This window comes from Lepus europaeus, chromosome 17 (genome assembly GCF_033115175.1).
Source record: "Lepus europaeus isolate LE1 chromosome 17, mLepTim1.pri, whole genome shotgun sequence".
Classification (NCBI taxonomy): Eukaryota; Metazoa; Chordata; class Mammalia; order Lagomorpha; family Leporidae; genus Lepus; species Lepus europaeus.
Genome location: NC_084843.1, coordinates 6,012,373 through 6,040,123, shown reverse-complemented (window position 1 = coordinate 6,040,123; position 27,751 = coordinate 6,012,373). Strand labels below are relative to the sequence as shown.

Below are 27,751 nucleotides of genomic sequence, written 5' to 3'. Positions count from 1 at the left end.
ACACACACGCAGAGCCTGTGCCACGCAAGATTTGCTCTCAGCGTTTTAAACTGCTCTCTTATGTGGTGCTCATCTGCCCCAAGATCTGACCAAGGCACGTGTGGAAGTTGTGCCAAAGGGAGACTTGGTTTACCTAAGTCGCTAGTTCTTGGGGGCGGCTGGAGCAGCCCCTAGCGGGTATTGTTGCACACTGCGGTGGTAGTTTCGGTTCAGTGATTGGTGAGAACCTCTGGTGGTGACAGGGACCTGTCCCCCATGACAAAGCATTGCCTTATGCTTGGCACAGCTTTTAAATGTCCTGTTGCACATTCTGGTAGGTAAAACAAACAAACAAAAACACTGCTTGTGACTTTCCAATCCCAGAAGCTAAGTGTTCAATATTTAAGTGCAAAACGCTTTTCCAAGCAGAACTCGAAAGATCCCAGAGGACGTGGGGGCAGAGGCCCGGTTCTGGCAGCCTGAAGGGGAGCAGGGGAGCCCAGGAAGCTGAAGACCCAGGGTGGTCTCCCCGCAGCCAGCCCCCGACAGCAGCCAACCAAAAGGCATGTGCCAGGCACCACTGCAACCCGCCGAGAGCCGGTGGGGCCTGCTCACCTTCTCCCCACGCTGGTACTGCTGCCTGGATTCCACGAGGCAGTGAGGCTCGAAGATACAGACTTTGCCTACAAAGTCTTAGATGGCAGCAGACTCAGGTCTGAAAACCTAGGACTGCCATCTAGCCACTGCCCTGGTGTCCCTTTCTGGGTAAATGTCAGAGAAAACACTGGGCAATGCGCCTTTCGAGTAAGGCTGAGGGTGAGGGGAGCTGGGAAGACTGGAGGGAGAGGAAACCTCCAGAATGGAGACGGAGCCTGGGGCATCTTTGCCCCAGCCCTGGCCCTGTGGGAAGCCCAGCACTTCGGGCATCTTTGCCCCACGCCGGCACCCATGGGCAGCCTTCTTGTCCTTTTAGTCTGGCTTGAATGACAGTCCCATGAGCAAGACTCAATTCTGAAGGAGATTCACCGGAAGAGAACGCACAGGCAACCCAAAGCTGCAGCGCCAGCTCCATACGGCGAGGGAAAGGGGAGTTAAGAAAAGCAGTGGGGGCAAGGTAAGTTCCTCTGCAGGACGAATCAGTGCCGTACGTACAAGAAGAGAAACTGGCTTCGCAGAAAACTGGGTCAGAGATGGGGGAAGAGAGACTTGAAGAGAACAGAGAAAGGAACAAGGGGTAGAAGACTCGTCCAGCGATGCCCAAGGAAGGCAGACAGCGGGATCAACGTGCGGACAGCAGCGACGTGGAACAGAGGACACACGGGAGGGACAGAAGATCTAGGCGTGCCGGAGGCAAAGCTGCCCGCAGTGGAACTCCGGAATCTGCCCGTGGAAGCGGCTCCCCAGCTCGCAGGGAGCAGAGACGGCAGCTGGGAGACTCGGATTCTCCAGACTGGAAAGGACACAGCCCTCCACGCCCCGAGCAAGGGGCAAGTCTCTCAACAGGAAGAACCCAGCTGGCCTCAGACATCACTCAGCTCCGTGATGGCCGAGGCTAACAGACCTCCCAGATGATGGGGGAGAGAGGGGACCCAAGCTTCTCTACACTCAAACTGTCACTCATGTTTATGGCAGCTCCCAAGTGGGCAAAGAGCACAGGGTTACCCTGCCCTCTCGGGGAAGTCCGAGACGTTGTGTAATGAAATAGCCTAGAGAGGATGTAAAATGGGAAAATCGTTGTTTGAAAGGGTTGGAGCTGAGCATTGAACCTACCCAATACCTATGGTGTTAAGTTATTAAAAATAGAATGTAGGGACTGGTGCTGTGGCATTGTAGCACAGCGGGTTAAGGTAAGCCACTGCCTGCAGTGCTGGCATCCCATACAGGTGCTGGTTTGAGTCCCAGCTGCTCCACTTCCAATCCAGCTCCCTGCTAATGCACCTGGGAAAGCAGGGAGAGATGGCGCAAGTGCTGGGCCCCTGCACCTAGATGAAGCTCCTGGCTCCTGGTTTTGGTCTGGCCCAGCCCTGGCCATGGTGGCCATCCGGGGAGTGAACCAGCAGGTGGAAGACCTCTCTCCTTGTGTTTCCCTCTCTCTGTGATGCTCTGCCTTTCAAATAAATCAGTACATTTTTATTAAAAATATTAAAGCCATAATGATAATCGTCTGGGCTAAAAAATACTAACTAAATGTATCAGATACCAATTAAAATAGGAAGAAAAGGGTGAAGCGTGAGAAGAAATGTAAGGCTACTGATTTCCTCACCCTGTTTCCTCTCCTAAATTGACGTATGGAGAAAGAGAGATTTAGCATTGTATTTAAAGTTGTAAAGACAGTCATTAGTTAGAAACTGAAACAGATTAGGTATCTTCCATATGCCCTCAGGATAATAAACAACCCAAAAAAGTAGTGGGGAAAAAAAAAAAGAAAGAAAGAAAAAACTAGGCAAGCAAAAATCCCAGAAAGCACTAAGATTGTAAAATTGAAATGAAACATAGCTATTATAAAAATAAATGCAAATGTGATAAAAGTTAAGTTCTATTTTTATAAAAAGAAGTTACAGGATCAGAAACTAAATCCATCTTATGCTGCTAGAGACAAACTTAGGGAGGGAAAGGATGGCCAGAGAAACTGCCAACCTAGAGAGCGGACAGAGGGAGACTCTCCTAAGAAGAGGGTCTTACCTGGCAATGGGCCGGGAATGTGCAGGTCTGGGCTGTGCACCCTGTGGCAGACCACGGGCACCTATGGGAGACAGAGGAGGGCAAGGAGTGAAAGGTCGATGAGGAAGCTTACGTAAGTTGCTTTGCTTTTTTTTTTTTTTTTTTTTTAAGATTTATTTATTTATTTGAGAGGCAGAGGCAAAAAGAGAGAGGGAGAGAGAGGTCTTCCATCCGCTGGTTCACTCTCCAGATGGCCGCAATGGCTGGAGCTGTGCTGATCTGAAGCCAGGAGCCAGGGAGATTCTTCTGGGTCTCCCACGTGGGTGCAGGAGCCCAAGGACTTGGGCCATCTTCTGCTGCTTTCCCAGGCCACAGCAGAGAGCTGGATCAGGGAGCAGCCGGGACTTGAACCGGTGCCCATATGGGATGCCGGCACAGCAGGTGTCGGCTTTTCCTGCTATGCCACAGCGTTGGCCCTGTAAGTTGTTTTGAAATGTGTATTCTTGGCTACCAGGATCGGCAGGCAGCAGGGCAGGCAACAGCCTGAGCTTGGACACACAGCTGCCGGCACAGGCTCCCAGAGAAGTGTTTTCTTTCCAAGGCTGTGGGACCTTTGCGAAGGCCGTGGTTCTCGGTGAGTCCTGTCGTAGCGCCCTCCCTTCAAGGCCTCCTAACTCCACCTCATTAGGATTTGACTCCAGCGACTCCGTTTTGATGCTGACAACTTTCACAACACAGCAGGCAGCAGACAGGAGAAGGGAAAACGGAGACATCGGCACCAGACACAGCTGAGCTGGAAAAAAGCCTTACAATGCCGGGGGGGAACCTACAATGAAAAAATATATTTGATTCATCATTATAGGCTAAACAACACAGCATTAAAACAAACCAAACTGCTGGGGAGTGAACTAGCACATGGGCGATCTCTCTCAGCCTCTCCCTCTCTCTCTTTAACTCTGTTTTTCAAATAAAGAAAGAAAGCTTTTTTAAAAATATGAGTAGCTGGGGCCAGCACTGTGGTGTAGCGGGTAAAGCCACTGCCTGCAGTGCTGGCATCCCATATGGGCACCGGTTCAAGACCCAGCTGCTCCACTTCCAGTCCAGCTCTCTGCTTTGGCCTGGGAAAGCAGTAGAAGATGGCCCAACTTCTTGGTCCCCTGCACCACATGGGAGGACCCGGAAGAAGCTTCTGGCTCCTGGCTTCGGATCAGCCCATCTCCGGCCATTGCGGCCATCTGGGGAGTAAACCAGCCGATGGAAGACCTCTCTCTCTCTCTCTCTCTCTCTCTGCCTCTCTGTAACTCTGCCTTTCAAACAAACAAATAAATAAATCTTTAAAAAAAAAAAAAGAGTAGCAAGCAGAATCATAGTAAATTCTAAGGAAACATGAATGGCTCAGGTTTCTTGACCACAATGCAAGAAAGCAAAATAAACAGCAAAGGAGAAAAAACCCAACAAACCCCCTCTACTTAAAAAAAAATGCATGAACATCTCCTCAACTACTCTTTGGCCAAAGAAGAAATCAAAACCATAAATGTATGGTAAAAAAACAATCACATGAAAGCAATGTATATTAAATCCTAATACTGTACTAGGAGGAAAATGTAGTTTTAATTCTCTCACTGCCAATCATTAAGGAATGAAACCAAATGCATTAAGCATCCACATCAATTTGCAGAAAAATAACACCAAATAAACACAAACAACAGACACTAGAATCAATAAAGATGAATGTAGATAGAAAGGAATGAGCAAGCGAAATTAGCAAGAGAGAATCAAGAGCTCACTCTTTAAGAGGAAAGAAAATTCACGGTCAAATAAACAAACTACTTGCTAGACAAATCAAGCAAAAAGTGAGAAAGCACGAAGCCAAAATTAGGAGCAAGAATAGAAAGTAACCATATATATGGAGAAAGTTTAAATAATTCAAAACCATGTTTGGCACAGCTCTAGGCTAATGCATTTGAAAATGTGGATGAAAAGTCGATCTTATTTCTGTCCCCCAGTTTCCAACGTGGGGTGGGGAAGGAGCCGCCCTCCCGATATAGGACACGCACAGATGTAGACTTGTTACCATGAGGGAAAAGCCCAGACTCACAGACTCGAGATGCGGTGGAACCCAGAATAAACTAATACCCCCAGTTTTCTTGTTATTGGAGGAAACACCCCCCCCACACCCCCATACCCCCCCACCCCATCCCCCACGCCTGAGTCTCTGTTAGGCAAATTTTCTGTTATTTGCAACAAAATTTCTAACTGGAGAGCCTTGTTACTGTGCAAATCCAGCGGTTTGCATTCATCTCAAAAACAGGACCAAACAGGAAGTGCTCTGCAAATAGTTCCATCTACTGACGGGAGGCACTGGCCAATGCACTGTGACAAGAAGACGGAGCAAGACACTGAAATGAATAGAAGGCATATTTACCATGATCGTGGACACTGTGGTAACAGCACCCAGACGAACTGCGAACTACTACAACACACAAAACCATTGGTCGGTGGCTACAAAATTAATCTAGTAGGATCCGCACCGTGGTACAGTGGGTTAGGCTGCAGTGTGGACATTCCACATTGGAGCTCTGGTTCAAGTCCCAGCTGCTCCACTTCTGCCCCATCTCCTTGTTAATGTGCCTAGGAAGACAGCAGAAGGTGGCCCACGTGCTTGGGCCCCTGCCACCCACATGGGAGAAATTCCAGGCTCCTGGCTTTGGCCAGGACCAGCCCCAGCTGTTGTGGCCTTTTGGGGAGTGAACCTATGGATGGGAGATCTCTCTCTCTCACTCTCCCCTCCCCGCGTCACTCTGCCTTTCAAATAAATTAAAAAGAACGTTAAAAAAGAATGTACAAAGACAATAGCTTTACTATAAATATAATCACTAATTGGAAAATATAATGGAAGAAAAGATCTGATCATATTAACTACAAATTGATAAAATAATTAGAGACAGATCTGGAAAAACAGAATTAACTCTGTAAAAATCTACTTATTTTTAAGCACAATGATTAATAATATAATGTGAGTTCTGTCTTTATGAATTATAAGCTCAACACAATATAAATGCCTAGAAACCTAGTGGAGATATTAAAGTACTCCAAAATGAGAATCAGGAGGAACAACACCACATGGAGCAAAGCTACTTGGCCTTGTAAGAAGGAATTTAATAAGAAGATTCAATAGTTCTGCATTTTTATGTTTAGAATTATTTAATGCAGGGCCAATGTTGTGGCGGAACAGGTTAAGCCACCGCCTGACACGGGCATCCAATATGAACGCCAGTTTGCATCCGGGTTACACTTCTTACTCCTTCTGATACGGTTCCCTGCTAAGCAGTGGAGGACGGCCCAAGTGTGTGGGCCCCTGCATCCACGTGGGAGACGGGGAGGAAGCTCCAACTTTGGCCTTGCCCAGTGTAGCAGTGGATGGATCAGTGAATCAGTGGATGGAAGCTTGCTCTCTCTCTCTCTCTCTCTCTCTCTGTCTTCCTCCTCTGTAGCATTGCCTTTCAAATAAATTAATAAATCTTAAAAAAGTTGTGTGATGCGAAAACTGCTAGAAAATCAAAGCAGTGCTGACACCGTGCAGCCGGGAGCCCTGTGTGGGCAGCCGCAGCTTCAGGAGGGTCCTTGGCTTCCGAGAAGATGGAAACCAGTCATGAGTCGACAAGGCAGCAAGATTGTATTAAAGAACGTGGCCAAGAACAGGCGACAGCAGTGCCTGCGTGGGCTCTGACAGGAGTGTGAGATCTGGGCAGAGGTGTGCTCACCTTGTTTCTGGGCAGGGGGTGGTGACCTCTAGGAGTTGGGGATCCCTCTCTTTTCCTCCTCCTCTTCCTGGGTTGCCATGACGATTGTCAACTGTTCTGGAGCGGGGGAGTGGCTTACACTATGCTAATGCATTATGATGCGGGAATAATGAGGCCTGACCAGACAGCAAACCTGGGTGAATGGAACAGGTGTCAGGCACTGCTCCTCCCCAGAAGGCTACCGGCCACCTTCCATCAGCAGCTTTCGTCAAAGGAGCCTGTGACAGCTGGGGCAGCTAGACTTCTCCAGGGAACATGAAACAATGTCAGTTTTTCCAAATCATTCGATAGTCGAAAATAATAAAACAGCACACACACATCTGCACCACCATTGATTCGAGACTTGCAAAAGCTGATGGCCATTTTGATTCCTTCCGAGGGGCTGGGATAGCCCAGGGCGGGCCAGCTGGGGCCAGAGGCAACGCTGCAAACCAAGTAGCATGATGGTTCAGCGTCCAACAGCTCCCCAGTGTGCCCCTTGCTGCTGTCTCCCGGTGGACACCTGTGCTTTGAAGTCTGTGAGTTCCCTGTCGGTGTCTGGAAGGACGCACACAGAGGTGAGGGGACTGGGACCAGAACCCAATCTGCAGAGGAAACTTTCACTTTTTTCTCAATGACCTTGATATTTAAACTTGCTATGGCTAAAAAGACGTGTACTCAAGACAATCCAACCAAAAACTGCTACCCTGAGACGATCGAGGAGATGGAAACTTACCCATGAAAAGAAGCAGCCACAGGCGACGAATCAGGAGTTGGTACCCAACTGGCACTAAAACAGGCTGGAATCTCAGTGTTTTAACTGGCCCAGCCACGGGGAGAAATGTCTATACATCAGTACCAGGCCCAAGTGAAAATGGAAATCTAGTGCATGAGAAAATGGCACCAATCAGTGGGAAGCACTGGACGACTCAGATGGCCGGCCATTTGGAAAACACCAGCTTAGATCTTGGTCACACTGTTGGCACAGAAATAGACCGGCAGCTTCAAGGCTCAAGAGTAAAATCCTGAGACCACAGACGTTCTGGAAGATGACGTGAGTGACCTACACAATCTTGGCAGGGAGAAAACCGGAAATCTCACAAAGCAGGACGATGCGGCTGCCAGAAAATTATTTTTGCAGAAAAACGATGTCATAAACAAAGTCAAAAGATAAAGGAAAAACTGGGGGAAACGTCTCCCACATGTCCGGGACAGAAACCCATGTCCGCTAAATGGAACGAGAAGAAGCAAACATTCCCAAGATCAACTTGAAAATGAAATGGCGGAAAGGAACTCGACGAAATCCTTGTGGGTGATCATTTAGCAATTTTTCACACACAAAGTGTCTACGCCGTGGCCTATACATCCCACTTCCAGGAATCTAAACACAACAATGGTAGCATCTGTTGTAATAGGGAAAATCCACGTGTAATGAACTCAATACAGATGCAACCGTTGTGCTATCCAAGGGGACACTCCGCAAGTATCAGAACTGACTGCAGTGGATGCTGGACCAGGTGGTCAAAGCACGGGCTGAGATGCTCGAATCCCGTATCCGAGTGCCCGGGTTCTAAGTTCCAGCTCTGCTCCCAGTTTCAGCTTCCGGGGAGGCAGCAAGTGATGCTTCAAGCGTTGGGCCCCTGGCCCCAGCACGGGAGACCTGGGTTGAGTTCTGGCTCCTGGCTGCAGCCAGACGACCCCTTGGTTGTTGTGGGCATTTGGAGAGGAAGCTAGTGGATGGGGACTCTGTCTACTATCTCTCTCTCTCTCTGCCTCTGTTTCTGTCTCTCCTCTCTTTCTGTCTCTCAAATAATTCCTTTTAAAGATTCATTCATTTATTTGAAAGTCTGAGTTGCACAGAGAGAAGGAGAGGTAGAGAGACAGTCTTCCATCCACTGTTTCACTCCCCAAATGGCCTCAATGGCCGGAGCTGTGCCAATCTGAAACCAGAAGCCAGGAGCTTCTTCGGGTCTCCCACGCGGGTGCAGGGGCCTGAGGACTTGGGCCATCTTGAACTGCTTTCCCAGGCCATAACAGAGAGCTGCATTGGAAGTGGAGCAGCCAGGACTTGAACTGGTACCCATTTAGGATGCCAGCACTGCAGGTGGTAGCTTTACCCACTACGCCACAGCTCCAACCCCTCTAATCTATTTCTTACATTCATATACAAATAGAGAGGGGACTTCAAAAATTTGTGGAAATCTGATTTAAAAGCTACGAAATTCCCACGAAGTTTTTAAAGCTCCTTCATAAACATTAAGTCTGGGTGGTTTTTTATCGCTTGCATTATATCATCAAGAAAAATAACAATTAGTATTCAGAAATAGCTTCAACATTGTTAAGACTCTTTTCTTACTTCCATGTTCTGTGTTATTAGCAAGAGGAAATTTCCAGAACAGGAAAAGGCAGTCGGCTTGTCTGAAAGCCAGATAAGGATTGGGATAAGGCAGGTGCAGGAGTTCAGGGTCACAGCCCAGCACTGGATCCCTCAGAGAGAGCCTTCAGAGCACCCCTGGTCCCCCCTCCCCCGCCAACATTGTCCCAAGCCCTTCGCTCCCTTAGCAGCTTACGGTGGCTTCTCCAGGGACAATGGTGGTGAATAAGTAGATCTGGCCAGGACGTTGCCCCTGCACTAAGCAACTTGGCAGAACAGATGCAGCCTTCGTGCAGGCAGGGAGCCCCGCTGGGGAGCTGCGGCGCACAGAAAGGGCACTGCCGGCGGCACCGCGAAGGTGCGGCGCCTCCCCGGGTGATGCCGTTTGGAAATCAGACCGGACCTGGCAGCTGCTGTTCTCCCTCTGGAAAGTGGGGGTAGTGAACGCGATCTCACTGGGTGGAGATGAAGTTTACGTTTAACTATCTACATGTGTGCATGAAACACTTCAAGTTGCAAGGCGCACACCTGGGTGAATTGTTAATTGCAGCAGGCAAGGTGGGACGGTCATGCGGTCTCCTTGTGCCAAAGTGCCCCCAGGGGCTACGGTTGCCAAGTGTAAGATGCCCAGTTCAACTTGAACCCCATGCCATGAATTATTCCTCAGTGCGTGTCCCCTGCTAACAGCACAAGTTAACATTTAGTTCTAAGCATTTTCTGTTCTCATTTCAAATACATCAGCTGCATCGCCCCAACTATTCTGAAGACTCCAGGGAAGCAGAAATCTCGGATTCATCTTGGCTCCTCAGGTTGCTTGCACACCGTCATGCGCAGAACAGTAGCTACAGAAACCATCACCAGAGCTGTGTGTGGCATTAACAGCTCCATCTCGTCCGTCCTCGGCACCCATGGGCCCTGCCTCGCATCCGGCTGCACACCTCTGGTGCCCAAGACCTCACGGACTGCTGGTCTGCATCGTGGAGTCAAGGGAAGAGGGCCTCAGAGACCCCGCACAACGCACCCCAGACCACGGCGGTGGTCCCCATCCCGCCACAGCAACTCTGGCGTGTGACCGAGTATCCCAGAATGTGGGTGCGACTCTTAGACTTCCTCCTACACCCTGGGTGTTGCCTTGCAATTATAATCCACTAGGAGGTGAGCAGAGATTTTTAGACCTCGTTTATTAAAAAAAAAAAAAAAAAAGAACAAAGATAATTTATGCATTTAAACTTGGAAGCGAACTCAAATTTGGCTGGGTTTTAGGCTCCTGGACTTTGAAGGGAAGGCAGCATTTGCAAAACACCAGCCCCTGTCGTTCTTTCTCCCTTGGCTCTTTCTTGCTAAACTTTTCAATGAGCTTTTGGAGCTGGCACAATGTCCTTGGCTTACAAGAACATATTTAATCAGGGTTTGGTAAGAAAGGAGAGAAAACCGAAAATCTCAGAGCCACTCCACCACCGACAAGATGACCATCTAGAGGCACCGGGCAGAGCCATCGGTATAATTTTGTTGGGGGAATACACGAAGCTTTCTCTGTAATTCCCTGATAAAATGTGCACTTGAATCACAAAAAGAAAATGGGACAAGGAAATCCTTTGCACACTGAGTGGTGGCCTTGGTTCTGTGGGAGTGTGCACCACTTCCAATTAAACAAAGACATAGGCAGTGGAAAACGCTTTTTTTTTTTTAACCATGGAGTCTCTTTGAAAGAAGAGTGGAATGTTCACTCTACCTTATTCATTAAAGTTAGAAGCTGCCATCCTTTTAATGAGCAGCCTGAGGGTGGAGAAATTGTCCTGAATAGCGATATTCCAGGGAGCGTTTGGCATCGCCACCAAAACATAATGTGCGCTTGCCATTGTGTGGGGTTTTTCCCAGCGAATAGGAAGTGATCAAAGATAACATTGCCTGCGAAAGAATTAAAATAGTGTAACAGTGCATCAAGTTATAGCCCATGCCAATCATTACACGGGTGAATGAACAGGAGCCTTTACTAACGGCACAGCCGTGCTGTGGCATTCACAATATAATGACCAACTTCAGTGGGGTTCAAATAAAAATGCAGGAGCATGTGCCCACTCCCGTGGCCGGAACTGTGGAGCGTAACCACGTCTCTTCAAACCGATCTGCAAGCCACATCCCCCATCTACATCGTCTCCAAAGCACTGGACAACAGGAAGCAAATTCATTCACAAAGCCCGCCCCGGGCATTTTATCTTAGCTGGGAGGAGCACTATCTGTGAGCAGACTGGGAAAATTAGAGGCACAATCAGGAAAAAAAAATACGGTAGAAAGGACGTAGGTAATTACAGTGTGACCACCGTTCCCTCTGCACAGGGCCAGGAAGGGAACTGAATTCATCATTGTGCACAGGAGAGTTCCTGGCGTACGAAGCTAGACAGAGCTATTTACTGCAAAAAGTGTCGGTTTATTTACATGCTAAGCGGCAGCACTTTCCAGTTTAGGCCCCACTAACAAACAGCAATGGAACGAGGAAGAGAAAGAAAAGCCAGTCGCCCTTGTCGCCGAGAGAAGGGGGACAGGGCAGACAGGGGTCCTCACAGACCCCAACACCTTGACCTGTCATCGACAAATGGGAGGCTCGGCTTGTCCAGCAGCTCCGAGGAGCAGGGCCTACATGCAGCAAGCAAAGCTGCCGGTGCCCGGGACGGGGGTGGCGGACAGGGAGCAGGAAAGCAGTCTCGGACATACTGCAGCACGACTCTTTCAAAAGATGGGAAAAGTAAAATCTACTCTTCGTCAGAGGACTCGCGCACAAGGCCAAACGCACCCTTGCTCCTTGTGCACTTAATCCGAAAAGAAAAAAAGTGGGGGAAAAAAATCCGAGCTAATGAACAAAGACCGGCAGTGAATGGAGCGAATTGTGTTGGTACAGTACACAGGAGACCCGGGCCCAGGGATCAAAGGACCCGGGGACACACTGCACCCCTCACTACAACTGCTCCCCAGGAAGTGACAAAAACAACCTCAGGAGAGGCTGCCACTGATTCTAACGCGGTCGTCTTTGCTGATCAGTGCACGGCCTGTGAGCTTCCCCTAAAAGTCTTCACTTTTTTTGATTTAGAAAATAGTGCTTGACCTTGCACTTGGTATCTATAAATCCTGACAGATACCAGGAGGTCCTGGGAAAACAAAGACAAAATTCCAGCTACCCGAGACTTTTTCTCCCTGTTGCTTAATACGCAAGCTTTGGTAAATAATTTCATTTCTGGGCAGACTTTTCACTCTATCCTAAACATGGTATTTAACAACAACAGTAGTGAAAACTAGGAAAGGATTCTTTTTTTCTGAAACAAAAAATATGGATAGAGAAAGTTTGCAAAAAATCTGTATTGATAAGATGGCCGTACTCAAACTTTTCTCATTTGATAGATACTGAATAAAATAGAGTTGATAAGAAAGCTATTGAGGGAACATTTATACCAGTACTATTTAAAGTCTATTGGGGTTGGCGTTGTGGCACGGAAGGTTAACCCACCCCCTGTGACACCAGCATCCCGAATGAGCACTGGTTTGAGCCCAGGCTACTTCACTTCCAACCCCACTTCCTGCTAATGTACCTGGGAATCCAGCAGACTGCAGCTTGTGCCCTGCCATCCATATGGGAGACCAGGATGGAGTTCCAGGCTCCTGGCTCCTGCCTGGCTCAGCCCTGGCCCTTGTGACCACTTGGGGAATGAACTAGTGGATATAAGATCTCTCTCTCTTTCTCTCTCTGTCCCCCATCTCTCTCTCTCTAACTCTGCCTTTCAAATAAATAAAATAAATCTTTTCTTTAAATTAAAATTAACAAGACTACCAGGTTGATGGGGCTGACGTGAAAACCCAGTGTTTGCGTGGTTCAGTTTGCGTTCAGTTGCAGTGGCCCAGGAATGTGACAAACTCACCAGGAGACAAAGCCAGGCACAGAGAGAGGCGCTGGCTGCCTCCGAGTCGGCCTGGACATCTGCCCGGAGCCGTGCGTCTGTCTGTGCGCTCAGCGGGCGGCTCTGCAGACGGTGCCCGGGAGAACAGAAGCCCCACGTGCCCATCTTTTCCTGACCTGGGTTGGGCCTAGGCCAGGGGATGGGGCCACTATCGTGGCAGCCAATACCGGGCCGCCACTGTGTGCAGTCCTCATCCGATGGTTGTCGCCTTGCAGGGGCTGCGTGCTGGTCCCCAGAGCCCCAGCCAGCACAGGAGGAAGTGGCAATGAGGTCCGCCTTCCCCTCCAGGAACCCCTTCCAGCCACAGGCCCAGCCTAGGGACTCCCTTCCAGGAGCTTGGTCCTTCACTGGAGCCGTTTTGGGACTTGGGGCCTGATAGGGTCACTGGAGCCAGGAGCCAGTGTCCACTCACGGTGGGTGGAGGATGAAGCTGGTGAAAGCCAGACCACTCAGGCAGGTGCCCAAGATGCCAGGCTGCTGTTGGCCTAAGGGGACCCTGGGGTCCTCCTGGAGCCATCTGGGTGTTCCCAGACGAGTGTGCCAGAGCATACCCCTGCCCAAAGTTGGAGGGCGGTTTGGGAGCGCTGGTTTGGGTAAGGTAAACTGTCCCCAGAGGACCTCTGCTCTCCTGGGCAGGTGTGCTGTGAGCCCGCCAAGCCCCATCTCTGTCCTGCACCCCTGCTCTTTACCTCCCCCCACCCCCACCCCCACCTGTAAGTAAACACAAGACCTCGCGTTTATAGCGCTGGCCTTTGCAACGGGAGGCGGGGAGAGGACTTGGGGCCCAGCAGGACGGTGTCACTCACATCAGGCCAGCCCCGAGCTTTGCTGCTTTGAAGGGGGTGGGACCAGTCCTGGACCGTGGGCACCATGGTCACAGAGGTGTCTGCCTGGGCGCGTGGGGCTGTCCTCTCTAGCAGCTGGGGGGCAGGGGGGCGTGGCAGAGAGCACAGGGGTGTTGTCATGCAGCAGGGGGTGAGGCTCAGAACTCCGCTCTGTGGTTGTCATTGTGCCTTGTTCTCTTCCCAGGCTGTGTGGCCTGGGAAATGCAGAACTGGAGGCGCTGTGGCACCTCGGGGCTTGGACATCTGACAGACGAGCCCTGGCAGGGAGGCCGCTGGAGTCTGGGAAAGGGGCTGGGGGAGTCTCGCATTCAGCGGCCCGGGCACAATGAGCAGCTCCGGTGTCCGGGCCTCAGAGCCGCCCTAGGCACCCCCATTCCGCAGCCAGCCGCTCTCTGCTTTGCAGATCCATCGACAGCCTGCTGAGTTGTGTCCTGGCTGAAGCGCACACAACAGCTAGGGTGCCAGGCGTGGTCTGGGAGGTTGCAAGGGAGGCTGTGAAGAAATTAGCAGCAACGGGGTTTGCTCTTGTTGGTGCGTTTTCAAAATCCGTGCAGACCTCCATACAAATCAGGGACGTGAACTGTCCCAGGACAGCATAAAAAGAGGGTAGAAACAACACTTTCATCCAGGATAGAGAACTTCATGTTGGAAGCGATAAAGCCACAAGCTTATCATAGCACTTCCAGCATTGGCCGATTATGTAAATATTTCTCCAACCATCACTTTCGCAGCAGACATTATGGACGGGGGGAGTGACAGAATCTTTTTCGAAGTGCGCAGGGCACGCAGCGCTAAGACAGGACCAGTGTAAGTTAATCGGAAGGAAAAATAAATGGTGAGAAAGGGTCCCAAGCACTGAGTCGTTTGCCTACTACGAAGGAACTTAGGCAGAGAAAATAATCATATAAAAGAACAAAGCATGGTATACACTGGAAGAAACTTCCTGATATCTACATTAAAAAATTCGCCGACATTGCATTAGGAAACTTCAACCGTGGGCAATAATGGTAGATTGTAGCACCCAACATTTCCGAAATGAAGGGACTAAGATAACGAAATTCACCTTTTCATCTCTCTCTCTATTTTTAGAGCAAAATAAACTAAAATTTAAATTTGAAAGCAGGCAAAGATTCCGAGCCTTAATACTGTGATTTTATTCTGAATAATTGCCTTTTATTTTCAATGCCTATTGTGTCTTTACTGCTCCTCACGTCACAATTTAATCTCTCTTTAAACTTAATTTAATGCCCAATTTAATCTCAATATGACAGCTAATAATTAAGAGCACTCATGTTGTGTAGCTTAATGTGTGGTTGTGTTGGTCATGTGTGTGTGTCACGGTGGATATTGTTTCACACCATGCAATTTAATGAACAGCATCCGTGGATATGTTTATCACCGAAGAACAAAAACCAAGCCACCATGCTTTTGAGAGTCAAAACATGGATTCTCACGGGAACGTTGTGAACAGTAAAAGATCTAAATGTGATCGAGACTTGCTTTTAGTCTTCACACGTTACACGCACAAGTGTATAAAGCCATAGGTTGTGTGTGCCTTCTGTGTGCAAATATGAAAATTATACGCTTAACTCTAAGATAATCGATTTCTATTTATAGCCGCTGCTTGGATCAGTAATGTGTTTCAGTAATTTTCAGCTTTCTTCCCCTTTTTTGTCACCAGTGAAATTTTTCAAAAGAATTGCGACTTGGAAGTCCAGTTTGCGAAGCAGACTGGAGTGGCTCTGCTCTGAGCCGGTGTCCGGCTGGGTAGGGGTAGGGGCAGGTTCCGGTTCACTCCACAGCCCTGGGAAATACTGGCCCGCCCGAGCCTGGTGCCCTGCGTGTGCATTGCTGCGGTCAGTTCTCACCAGAGCCTTCAGCGCTGCTCCGTCAGACAGCAGAGACTCAGATCAATTAACTTTCCTGCAGTCACAAAACTGCTGAGTGATTAGATCTAGGACTTGAACCCAACCCTTTTGGCCCTGTGCTTTTTCTCCTTATGTTGCCCTGATTGTGACAGCAGCAAGCCTGCTCAGAGAGCATCCAAATGAGCCTAAGCAGGACGACAGTGTTCATGGAGAACAGGAGCGCGTCTCAGGGCTGCCCTGCGTTAGCAGACATGCTGTGACGTCAGTCATCCGGGTCCCACGATGCAGAGGACTGGCAGCTGTAAACCCGGCTTCTGCTCTCCCACCCAGGAAGGCAGACTGGAGCCTGGGGTATGAGGGCGATGTCATTGTCTGGCTCCATCTCTCTTTATAAACAAGGTGAGTAGTTCACAAATTGTAGTCTTTCATTGTTAGGAACACAATTGCTTTTCCTCAGCCTAGTTGAGAGACACTATTCACAAGGAGTGGAAGATTCAAAAGTCAGAATTCCAGAGAGAGAGAGAGAGAGAGAGAGAGAGAGAGAGAGAGAGAGAGTCTTCCACCCATTTGTTCACTCCCTAGATGGCCACAATGACCAGACTGGCCCAGGTGGAAGCTAGGATCCCAGAGCTTCTTCCAGGTCTCCCATGTGGGCACAGGGGCCCATGCACGTGGGTCATCTTCCGCTGCTTTAGCAGGGAGCTGGATCAGAAGTGGGGCAGCCGGGATGCAAACCCATGTTCATAAGCGATTCTGGGCTGCAGGAGCTGGTTTAACCTGCTATGCCACAATGTCAGCCCCCTGCACCTGTCTTGTAATTCTTTCTATATTCTGTTTTGTGCATTTGTTCGTTTATTTTATTAAGACTCATTTATTTGAAAAGCGGAGCAACACACACACACGCACACACACACACATGGATTTTCTACCCGCTGGTTCACTCCCCAAATGGCTGCAACAGCTAAGTCTGGACCAGCCCAAAGCCAAGAACCAAGAACTCCATTCAGCTCTGCCACATGTGTGGGAGGGGTCCCCAAGCACTTGGGCCATCTTCCACTGCCTTCCCAGGGCTGTTAGTAGGAAACTGGGTCAGAAGCGGAGAAGCCAAAAGTCAAACCAGCACTCTGATACGGGTGCTGTCATATCAAGTGACAGCTGTCCTGCTGCACCACAAGCCTGGCCCCATTCATCACCTTAAATTTAATATTTTTTGAGTGGGACCAATACTGTGGCATAGCCGGTAAAACCAGCACCCCAGTGCTGGCATCCCATATAGGTGCTGGCTTGAGTCCCGGCTGTTCCACTTCAGATCCAGCCCTCTGCTATGGCCTGGGAAGGCAGCAGAGGATGGCCCAAGTCTTTGGGCCCCTGCACTTGCATGGGAGACCTGGAAGAAGCTCCTGGCTCCTGGCTTTGGATTGGTGCAGCTCTGGTTTTTGCAGCCAATTTTTTTTTAAATATGTATTTATTTATTTGAAAATCAGAGTTACGCACAGAGAGAGAAGGAGAGGCAGAGAGAGAGAGAGAGAGCAAGCAAGAGAGAGAGAGATCTTTCAAATGGCCGCAACGGCCGGAGCAGCACTGATCCGAAGCCAGGAGCCAGAAGCTTCTTCTGGGTCTCCCACATGGGTGCAGGGGTCCAAGGACTTGGGCCATCTTCTACTGCTTTCCCAGGCCACAGCAGAGAGCTGGATCGGAAGTAGAGCAGCCAGGTCTCAAACCGGCGCCCATATGGGATGCCGGCACTGTAGGTGGTGGCTTTACCCGTTACGCCACAGTGCCAGCCTCAATAAATAAATCTTTTAAAAAATATTTATTAAGCACAAACCCTGTGCCAGGACCTGTGCTGGGTGCTACAGAGGGCAAGGAAAGGAATTCTGGCTTCAGCTTAATTAGCACTCGGGGGAGAGTGAAAGGCTTTGCAAAGGTAATCGCTGGCCGTTAGCCCGAGTCTTAAATCCCGTGACTCAGGAGGAAGTGTAAAATGTTGCCGCGAGTTCAAGGCGTGCAGGTACACAAATGCACACCCAGCACTCTGTTTCCCTTTGTGGTGCCTTCCTAGCCTCCACTCCTACACAGGAAATGAAAGACTCTTTCCTAATTTAGCTTCAAATTTGCTTTTCTTTGTATGTTGGAATGCTTCGGTGTCTAAGGTGCTCTGAGCCTATTTTTAAATTAAGTGTTTGGAAGGAGAGGTAGAAAATTTAATATTAATGCTGCCCGATATTATAGCCTTATTTTCTTTGCAGTCTTTGGGGCTTACCCTTTATTTCTTAATTGTTTTTTTCTTCCATATTTATTTTTTCCACTTAAAACCAAATAACACAAAACGAAATGCAACTGGAAATGTTAAAAAGAGAACAAGCATTCAATATTACCCCATAGCATTTTGCTAACTGAAAGTGGAAATGTTAAAGGCAAAACAGTTACTCAGTATTACCCCTTAGAATTTTGCTTTATGAAAATATGCTTCAAGCTATTACTCATGTTGAAGTTTTAGCATTCATTAATATATGCATTTTGTGCAAAATCAGCAAACCCCACATTCCAGGTCTGGCTGCTCCACACACAAATTAATGAATGTACTTAAGAGGATGTGATTAATATGCATCAGTTTAAGATCCATTTTGTGTTATTAGCACAGGAATTCTGCTCACTGAATACTGCTGAATCAGAGCACTGGGCTCGTGTGACAAGGGTGTCACACACAGGCACACGTGCACACACACAGGCACACGCGCACACACAGGCACACGCGCACACACACAGGCACACGTGCACACACAGGCACACGTGCACACACACAGGCACACGTGCACACACACATCCCACAAATAATGGAAAGCTAAGATGTTCACAAGGAGTATGATCCACTCGTTAAGACGTTAGCGAACTGTCACAACCACAGGGGATTTCTCTATGCGTGGAATCTTCTCTCTTTTGCCGGCACCCAAGATATACATGCAGGGCCAGGGCCAGAGAGTGTTAAATAGAAACTCCACTTCTGCATTTTATTAGCAAATTTTGCAAACTACAAACATCTTGAGTGTTGTATAAATTTATAGTTGTACTTGCACGTTTGTGCTGGAGGTTTTCAACATGCAAGTTCTATCTAAGAGCTTTTACTTGGAACTGCACAGAGCAATTCCAAAACCTCAAAACTAAAGGAAAATAAAATTGAAGTGCCTTTACAATTGAGTGATTTATACATTAAAGTATTTATTTTAAAACAAGATTAAAAACGCTGCACTCCTAGAAACGGGCCTCTCCTGGCAGAGGCACTCGGATGGAAATTTTTCATCCACTGCAAACTGATTTTTTGCCTGAATAACTCTCACATCTTTTCCTAAAACCTAGTCATGTCAAATGATTTATTCGACTTTAACAATAGTGTACAGGTAGCCAGGAAGAGTCGAGTGTTGAAGTGGCAGCAGGTAGCTGGCCAATTAGGTGTGCTACTCTCTCTTGATTTTTTATGCTCACCCACACTTAATCTTTTCTTACCTTCTGATCCCCTACTCGGCAGCACCCTGTCTAGATGGGGATTTCTGCGTATTTCGGTCCTGAGCGTATTTAGAAAATTTGAACTGTACAATGCATTTTACATAGAAATTTTAAAAAAGGATAACATTGGAAAATAATTTCCCCAGTTTACAGAGGGAATAGAAGGGGCCCAGGGGTGGCATAGAAAGGTCACAATTTTTATAGTTGTCTCCCACAGTGCAGTCCACCTGTGCTGCCTACTGATGGACAGACGACCAAGCTGCCACTGAGTGACCCGGCAGAAATACAGGCACTCACTGGACACTTGATGCCCTCCTTCTGTAATATATATATATATATATATATATATGTGTGTACATATATATATATATATTTTACTTCTACTATGTTCATTTACTCACTATCCACTGTGACACACACACACGTTTTGAAAAACTGATTTTATAAAAAGCAAACAATGTTCCCGAGACACAGTTGCCACGGGGGAGGTGCTGGGAATCTGCTCCTCCCTGGATGTGTACCTGTCATGATCCTAAAAAGACAAGGCATGTGGGAGAAGTCCCCACGACCGACCTCCAGCAGCGTGAGAGCCAGCCCCAGATGCCAATCCTAGCTGGGAGGCGGGGGTTTTGGCTCTAGGAGGAAGGCGGTTCTATTGGCAACGGTTGGTGCACTTTCCCCAGGGGGTAGACTCCCACACAGCAAGTCAGGGGAGCCAGCGCTATTTTCCCTAAATAACAGCACCAAAAACAACCAACCAAACAAGCACCCTGGCCTAGGTGCTAGCACTGACCCGGTCACTCTGTTTGCATGCAGTGGGAAGGACAGCTTTAGGCAGCCCACAGAGAAAGGGAGACAGGGTCGGCTGGCGAAGCCTCCCAGCCAACCACAGAACCCCGGGATGACAGAAAGCTCAGCGAGTGTCAATCTCTACTTCTTCCTTCACAACATCCCAGCTAGAAACAGTGGTGATGGTTCAAGCGGCTGGAACCCTGCCTCCCACGTGGGAGACCTGCATCGAGTTTCCTGCCCCTGGCTTTGACCTTGCCCGGGTTGCAGGCATTTGAGGAGTGAATCAGTGAGGGGGTGATTTCTTTGTGTCAGTCTGTCTCTCTCCTCTCCAGATAAAACAACTTCCTTCTTAAAAGTTAATTTTGGTGCAAAAAAAAAATAGTTTGAAATCCTTGTGTAAAGGAGTCTTTAAAAAGTTTATGAAAATGTGCATGATGAACATACTGTACACACATTTCAAAATTATTTTCCACCCATAGAAAAAAAAGTTTAAAGTATATTTTCCTGTGAAGTTTGTGAAGTTTCCTTGTATTAGGAAGCCTGACTCCCAGGCACAGGGAGGAGCTAGGGTGCTCAGGTGCACACGGGGTGCTCCTGTCCTAGGTAATCCCACCTCCACCCCACTCCAGGGTCCGAGACCTCGTAGACTGGCTTGTGATGCACTCTCTGCTTTGTGCTTCTGCCTCTGGTCCCTAAGCTCACGTCTGAGTACAGTCCTCCTTTTACATTTATATATTTAAGATATAGTTGAATACGTAAAATGCTGACTGCACATTGTGTTGCCGTGTTTAGAATGGGGTAGGGGGAGAAATTCCAGCCCCCACCGAGACCACGAGTCCACAGACGTGGCATGTCACAGCGCCCTGCATCCGGGGTTTTCAGCCTGTTTCAGCGAAGAGGTGCACAGCGCGTGCTGAGATCTTGCTGCGGCTGCCATGATTTGCTTCCTGCATTCCCAGGCGTGTCAATTGCTCCATCAAACAATACCGCCTTGGCAAAGGTTTGGCTGGCCAACCACTGTCAGAGAAGCGTCCATTGGGTGGCCCCCTAAGGTGGTTGCTCCAGACATTCCTCTTAAAACTTGCTATTTCAGGAAGCTGGCTCGGCTCCTCCGTTTTTTGCTGTAGTCCATCAATTCCACAAATTGGCCAGGCGCTACTTGAGCGTGATTGTTAGGGTCAGGAGCGGGAGGAACAGAACACCAGGTGTTACATTGAAAAGGGTGGCATAAGTCCCCGGTTTAGTCATGTCCTTTAAGAGGGCGGAAAATAGCTGTTCACAGTTAACGCCAGAAGTGCTCGTTAAACCGATTTTCTGTTGGGAATGATTCCTCGAAATGTCGCAGGCTATCAAGTAGCTAAAATTCTATCAGGATTATGATACCCGCTGAGTTACAAGTTATAAGAGATGATACTGGAGATAAAGGCTTTGCGGGCAAATTAAAATAGTAATAATTTCGGTTAATGTAATGATATCTTTTTTTTTAATCCTTTAATATCGCTCAGCCAAAATTACATATTTGGAAAAAAATGAGCCACTAAAGAAGATTTCCTAATTGTATGTAATGCGCCTGAAGGCATATTGCAGATGTAATTCAGATCTTGGACACGGAGGAAGACGGCTCTGATGATGATATTGTGCAACAGAGCTACATTTTAGTCACAAACAGTCATTATGTGAAATTGCTTTCCAGAGGAAGGAGCCCAGGAATCTGTGACAGCTCCCACAGTAGGCTGTGCAGTGCCGGCTACACCCCGGCGGCTGTGCTCCTGGGATGCGCGGCCGTCTCTGTGGGCCCCGGACCTTCCAGATCCATCGCTGACCTCTCTTGGAAGTGACGCCCCTTGCTTTCCAGAAATGCTGTAAGACTTTCTGTCCAGTTGGCTGATGCCAGCGCTGGCTTCTCCCCGCCCAGGCACGCCGGCTCACCCCCGTCTCGTCACTCACCACCAAGATCGAGGGGGGCATTTTGCAAGCACGAATCCTTCCGACCGTTTACAAGTAGGGGCGACTGTTTTCAGAAGTTGGGTTTTTAAAAACTTGCATGCGGTTGAGCTACAACTAAGCACGTGGCCACAGGATCCTGCAGAGAATTTCATAAAGGTGCCCTGGTGGCCTTGACAAGTGACGGACACTGCACTCCAGGGTGTGACCTAACTCAGGTGAATGGATCGGGAAAGACATTTTTTGTTTGCTGCTAAGGCAAGATGCACAGGCCAAGTTGGCGAAGCCTCAGGTCCAAGTGGGGCTGATGGTCGCCCTGCTCTCCCCAACACGTCAGAGGTCCCTTCTCCCCTCCCCACGTCCCTGGCTTCTTTGCCTGCCTCTGCAGTCTCCAAGGTCAGACACACCCACCTCCGCCATGTTTTCATCTCAGTGCGTGGGCTCCACCTCCTCCCCAGCCTCTGGCCTCACGGTGCTGCCTCCCCCCTCCACCAAGCTTGAGTCCTTTCCCTCCCACCCACGCTGAGCTAAGTCCAGTCCCCTGGAGTGGCCGGACCACAGATTCCCCTACTGCTCCGGTTGGCTTCTGGGGCAGTCACAGCTTCCAAATAGGCTTCTTGGCTGGGGAGTGGGTCTCACCGGCCAGCCTCCTCGCACGGCTGCTGGCCGCTCCCGCCTGCCTCCCAAGGGCTTGGGGCCAGCCTCACTGTTCCTTCTGCTGAATCAGCCCCTCCCAGAAGTGCAGCCTCCAGCCTGAGTCTCCCATCTGGCCAGGGCTGTCTCTGTTTGGATTTAATTCCTCTCAGGGGGAGCCCAGAGCGGGAGAGCAAACAGGACAGGAGAATTGCTTCCCCGGCCCCAGCTGAAAGTCGTGCCAACTGTTTAGACGCTCAGTGTTGAGAATGAGCTCCAGTCCTTCCAGAACAAGGAAGGCGGATCCCCGATCAGGCTTCGAGGCAGGGCTCCCCCAGGGCCCAGGCCAGACGAGCAGCCTCTGTGAGCCGGGAGGCCCCAGCTGCTGCTTGCTTCCTGGACTGGCCTGGCTTCCAGGGGGAGACGGCTGACTCCGGCAGGCACCACCAGCATGGGTGAGGAGTCACGGTCACGTTAGTTTTCTCAGATGTCAGAGTGATAGTAGACCTGGAGATGAATTAGGGGAAGCTAGGGTGGCTCTGGACTATTCCTGTGTGACCCCTCACTTCATGACACAGACACCTGTCGGCCACTGCCTGCCTGGGGGTGCCCAGGAGAGAGACGCTGGTGTGATCCCCCCGCCCGTCGCAGGAGAAAGGGCAGGTGCACAGGTCTGGGTGACCCGGGTAACTTTCGCCCGTCTCACTGCGTGGTGGGGGAGGGAAGGGAAGGCAGACATCTGGGGTCATGCGAAGCCCCTGGGGGGGACACTGGGGCTCCAGGCTTTCGATCCTTAGTTCTCCAGTTTTTCCTCTACAGAGAGGGTCGATAAAACCCAGTTTGGGGGGGGGGTGAATCAGACAAAGGACTTAATTCATCCTCTTTTCTGAGAGGTCTCCAGATGGGTTTTTAAATGTCTGGTGCATAGTAGCCGTGGTGCCAGGCCCTGCACTAGGTACTGAGGTTGAAAATGAAGACCCTGCCCAGTAAGAGGGAAACAGCTTGGAAGGTTCTCCCGGCACTGTTACCATCACACCCCGTGCTAGATGTCTCCTTCCCCGCTGTCTTCCTGCAGAACCATAGTGCTGGGGAAACACAGCGGGGTTGATGAGAAAGGAGGACCCCACTCTCACCTCCTGCACCACTTTCTCTCTCTTTAAAATTCACAGATGAAGTCCACACACTGTGAGTTGATCATCGTCTCAGCTTTAATGAAATGCTGAGGGCCCGATGACATGGCATAGCGGGTAAAGCTGCCGCCTGCAGTGCCCGCATCCCATATAGGTGCCAGTTAGAGTCTTGGCTGCTCCACTTCTGATCCAGCTCCCTGCTAATGCGCGTGGGAAGGCAGTGGAGGATGGACCAAGTGCTTGCACCCACGTGGGAGACCTGGAAGAAGCTCCTGGCTCCTGGCTTCTGTCTGGCCCAACTCCAGCCATTGGCAGCCATCTGGGGAGTGAATCAGCAGATGGAAGATCTCTCTCTCTCTCTCTCTTTTTGACTCTGCCTTTTAAATAAAGAAATCTTAAAAAAAAAAATGCTGGGACAGAGGAGGGAGCCAGCCTGCTCAGGGTGTGTGCAGTGGAGAAGAGGCTACTTTGAGATCCTAGAGTAACACTCGGCAGAAACGGAAGTTCCCAGATTTTGGGACTGAGAGAGTCCGGAACGTTCTCTGAAGTCTCCCCACCTCTAATTCACTGCCCACCTCATTATTATTTGGATCCCTTCACTGAACAGTGAGCAAGAGAGGTCATTTTTTATTCTTTTTTTCAATAACTTCATGCACACAGGAAGGCTCCTCTGTGTTCTCACCCATGTGGTCTCCCGCAGTGGCCTTTAATGTGAAAGAAAATGAAGAATTATCATAGAAATGCACCAAAAAGTGGTAATGCAAAGTGAGCAGAGCTGTTTTGTTTCTGCTAGTGGTGCAATATTTTCTCACGGCTATGCTCTTGAAACATGAATCTGTGATAGTTTAAGAGCTGAATACATAATTTAATACTGCCCAAGGCCAGCATTAGCCAAAGCAGATGTTTGTGGGAGACACATGTCCTCATTGGAGGGCTGCGCTGCCCTAATTCGGTCCAATTCCCTGGGCCTCGCTCTCCGGGGGCTCCGCTCAGGCGCCCTGGTGCAGGGGTGGAAACAATCCTTAAAGGGGCAGCACCGGGGCGTCCTGCAGGCTCACCTGCCTCTGCTGCCGTGGACGCGGCCTTGAGGTCACAGGTCCTCTGCCGCCCGAACGTGGCAGGATCCCAACCCAAGGGTTCAACACCGTCAGGGACAGGAAACTTCCAGAGGTGCACACTGCTCTGCGGCAGTGCAAGTCCCACAGGGAGGCGCTCCAGGGCGGGGTCTGAGAGCGCGGCTCCACTGTGCCGTCCCAGGGCCGTGGGACCCCAGCTCTGGCCGCCCCGGCTGGACGAGCTCACACCCCGGAATTTAGCTTCTCTGGGTGTTTTCTGGAAACGTTTCCCTCATGGGGCTGTTCTGGGGATCCAGTGAGACAATGCATAGAAAACCCTTAACACAGCGTCCAGCATAACCTCGGGGCCGAACAACTGGAGGCCGCCACTGTAATTTAATCTTTTACAACATAATTTATCTTCTTATTAATATGAAGAGAACAGATCTCCTGTAGTTTACAGATACAATTCTAAGAATACGATGATACTTCCTCCCTCCTTTTTCTGGTTTTTAATTTTTGCGCTAATTTATTTTGAGTGAACTTGATAGTCGCAGGTTGATTGCTAAGTAAAAGGTTCAACAGGTCAGGAGCAGAAAGACCCCCAGTCAGCAGGAACACAGACCAGAGCCACAGACAGCAGTCAAATCCCAAGGCGTCCATCTCACTCCTACACAGTAAATGATTTTTTGTGCTCTCTAGCTCGGCTACCACAAATCTGAGAAGTCGGGTGATGTTTGGCGTTCCAGTGTCATCCCCTCGGGAGTCAGTGTCCGCGCTGGGGTCTCCCTCCCCGGACTCTGGATCTGCCATCTGGAAGCATCTGGCTCGGCGGGCGGCCTCACCCCTCCTCCACGCGGCCGGCCGATACCTGGGGAGAGCCGTGGTTTCCCGTTCTGTTCCCTCCAGCTTCTGGATTCTGTGGCCATCACCCCCATTCCCTCCTGCTTGCTGGGTCTTCTTGGCCTGGCCTCGTCCCCCTCGCCTGGGTAAGGCCAGCTTGTTCTTCAAGCCTCAGTGGAGCCAGCCCCTGGCCTGGAAGCCTCCCCCGACCCCGAGGCCCCGCCGTGCACCTGCTGAATGGTGGCCTTGCTTGTTTATTCTCTGCCCAACCCTTGACTCCCCAGGGACGGAAACTGGGTCAGCACAGCCTCTCGCTAAACCCCCAGGGCTTCCCACGGGTCTCGCCCACACTGGGTGCTCCGTAAACACTGACCGGGTCCACAGGGAGGCTGGTATTCATGGACATCAGGCTATCGGTCAAGGTGCGTCATTGCTGGCCACAGAGGGGTTTCCACTGACAGTCTCGGCTGGTTAGGGGTCAGAGAAGAGTCACTGGGGCTTCCCCAAAACGCGAGAGGAGTCACCGGCAAGCTTCGCTGGTGGCGGTGACCCAGTGCACCTGCCAGGCACTGGTCCTGTTTTCCAGGCGGTGATTATACAGGGGCCCCCGTCAAGCAAACCTCAGACAAGCCCCTCTCCGGCGCTGAGCCCAGGCAGGGGCCTGCCATGCCCTGTCCGCCCTGTCCTTTCCCTCCTGCCAAACACAGAGGCTGCTCTGAAGAACTCGCTCAGGGTCATGTCTTTCACTCTGGACTCTGCACTCTTCCACAGGGGAGCAGGGCCCTTTCTTACCTGGGTCAGTGGTGTGCGCAGGCTGTGGGCTTTGGAAAAAAGCGGTAGTAAATCGAACTTCTGAAAACTGTATCCAATGCCACCACATTTTGCACTCATGATTCCTAATTGTACTCTTTTCATGATTTTTAAAATAAAGCTGTTAATCGTCATTTAAGGGAATGTACGCCGGTAGCTGTATGGAAGGGGTTTTCAAAAAGGATGGAGAGTGAACGTTGTCTTTTAGCTCCATTTTCCAGGACTTTCTCATGTTTCTGGCAATGTTCACAGCAAATGGACAAGAGTCTGCAGTGAGGCCCCGTGAGTAGCCCAAATCTCTCCACTGGAACAATTCACGTCCGGGAGACGGCAGGTCGGCAGGTGGCTCTTACCTGAAACAGAATTCCATCCACGGGCACTGGCTGCTGGCTGCCGGCGTGCACCCCTGGGCAGGCAGAGGCTGAACTTCCAGTCCCGACCCCAACGGGACCCCGGAGCTGGGAGCTCAGCTTGGCAGCATGGCGCGTGGGCCTCCTGCACTCCTTGGTGACTCTGGCCAGGGCGAAGGTGCTGGAGGCAGCGATGCCAAAATCAATTCCAGGCTCTCTGGGGACGAGATGCGGCTCTCTGAGCAGGCACCCGATCGCGGGGAATCGGCCACCCTTGCACAGCGTCGGTGGTCCGCTGTCCCCAGCCACCTGAGCATCCTGGCAAACACCTCACTCCTCACAAGCTGCACAGAGCGTGAGATCTGTCCAGGTTCTGTCGGCAGCCTCGCTCCTGCAGCCGCCCTTCCGGCTGTGCGGATGCGTTTTAAAGCCGAGACGCGTGTCAAGTTCACAGCCGCTCGTGTTTGTCTTCCCACGGATGCGGCAATGCTTTCTTTGCCTTTACCGCTTGTCTCCCTTCTTGTGGCAGAGACCAAGCTTTCCCGGTACCCACGCGGACGTTAATATCGGGGCCTTTGTTTAACTGCGGCCGACAGCTCTCGCTGGCCCTCCGAGCAGCTGGGGAACTGTCGCTGCTCCCACGGGATGCCAGACGACCCGGTCCCTAACCAAGAGCACGAATCTGACCTTCACTGGGTGTCTTTATCCCACACCCTGCTGGTGACGCCCGGCACGGGGCTTTCTTCTCTGCTGGTTCCCGGCTGCCAGAGGCTCTCTCCCGGGAACAAAGCGATGGTTCATCACCATGGAGCCCCATTATTTACTCACCTAGCGCAGCCCGAGGACATCGTTTTGAAGCCGAAAATACAAAACAGTTCGTTTCTACCACAAACTTCCCACCAAAGCAGAAACTGCACTTCCTAAGTGGAACCAGATCTCCAGTCCATTCATTGCCCAGCAGAAAAACCACACAGTTTTTAGCTTTGATGGCCTGCTAGGCTGGCGGCCAGCACAAGTTCCCAAGAACACTTTCCCGGTCCCAACTGGCCCTCTCAGCCTGGTCCTTTTGCAAGCAGGGACAGGAGCGACTGGAAAGGGACCAACAATGGCTGGGCCAGGCTGGAGTGAGGAGCCAGGAACTCCATCCGGTCTCCTGGACACGTGTGTAGGGCCCCGGGCCATCTTCCACCACAGGGTTCCAGACATTTGGGGCATCTTCTGCTGCTTTGTCCAG

General features: G+C 50.2%; 1 pseudogene; it reads right to left on the bottom strand.

Moving 5' to 3' along the window:
• LOC133776320 (POU domain, class 5, transcription factor 1-like) overlaps positions 1-27,365 on the bottom strand; it is a 138,096-nt pseudogene extending 110,731 nt beyond the window's left edge.
• Positions 27,366-27,751: the final 386 nt, after the last annotated feature.